The sequence below is a fragment of the Equus quagga genome, chromosome 8, assembly GCF_021613505.1.
Source record: "Equus quagga isolate Etosha38 chromosome 8, UCLA_HA_Equagga_1.0, whole genome shotgun sequence".
Classification (NCBI taxonomy): Eukaryota; Metazoa; Chordata; class Mammalia; order Perissodactyla; family Equidae; genus Equus; species Equus quagga.
Genome location: NC_060274.1, coordinates 104,103,141 through 104,104,480, shown reverse-complemented (window position 1 = coordinate 104,104,480; position 1,340 = coordinate 104,103,141).

Here is a 1,340-nt window from a genome sequence, read left to right as displayed (position 1 = left end):
GAACCCAGACCAGCACGTGTGAGTAACAGCCCCTCCCCCACAGCAAAGCCAGTGGGCGCAGCCATCTTGCCCCAAGGCGGAGAGCTAACACGCAGCTCTCGACCCCCATCTAGTGGCGACAGGCTGTAACTGCAACCGAATTCTACCACCATGCGAAAAAACCGCTCCTCTACCATCCAGCAATTTATAAAAGCCCCAGACCAGAAGGAAAACAATAAAAACACAGAATTAAGTCCTGAGGACTTGGAATTAGGTAAACTAAGTGATAATGAATTCAGAGCAGCTATAATCAAAAAACTCAATGAGGTAGCGAGAAAGATAGAGAAACAAGCCGAGTTCTGGAGTTACTTCACAAAAGAGATTGAAATCATAAAGAAGAATCAAACAGAATTACTTGAGATGAAAAACACAATGGACCAGATAAAACAGAATACGGATTCCCTGAATGCTCATGTAGACAACATAGAGGAGCAAATCAGCATAATCGAGGACAGACAGGCTGAATGGCGCCAGACAAAGGAAGAAAGAGAACTAAGAATTTAAAAAGATGAGGAAAATCTCCGAGAGATAATGGATTCAATGAGGAGTAAGAACATAAGGATCATGGGAATTCCCGAGAATATGGAAAAGGAAAATGGAGCAGAAAGTGTGCTTAATGAAATTATTGAAGAGAACTTCCCAAATCTAGGGATCAATGGAGAAATGTGTGTAGAGGAGGGTTTTAGATCTCCTAGATTTGTCAATGTAAAAAGACCCACCGCAAGGCACATAATGGTAAAGTTGGCAAATAGGAATGATAAGGAAAGAATACTCAGGGAAGTAAGGAAAAAAAAGAGAATAACCTATAAAGGAGCCCCTATCAGACTGTCAGCAGATTTCTCTACAGAAACCCTACAAGCTAGGAGAGAATGGAGTGATATATTCAAAGCTTTAAAGGATAAAAACCTACAGCCAAGAATACTCTATCCAGCAAGAATTTCCTTCAGATATGAGGGAGAAATTAAATTTTTTCCAGACAAACAAAAGTTAAGGGAATTTGTAACTAAAAGCCCTCCATTACAAGAAATCCTCAAGAAGGCTCTCATACTTGAAAAAAGAAAAAGGGAGAAAGGGGACACAATCCACAGACTAGGGAGACCGATGGATAGAACCAGAACAGGATAGCAAATATTCAACTATAGCATTAGGGTAAAAATAAGGAAACTACCAAAACAAGGACGATCTTAGCACTCTAACTACAAATTAATAAGACGAGTTGGAATAAAAAATGAAAATAATTATTTAGGAGGGGAAGAGCAAAGGGTCTAAATCAGTATTGGTCGAGTAAGTAAGAGACCACC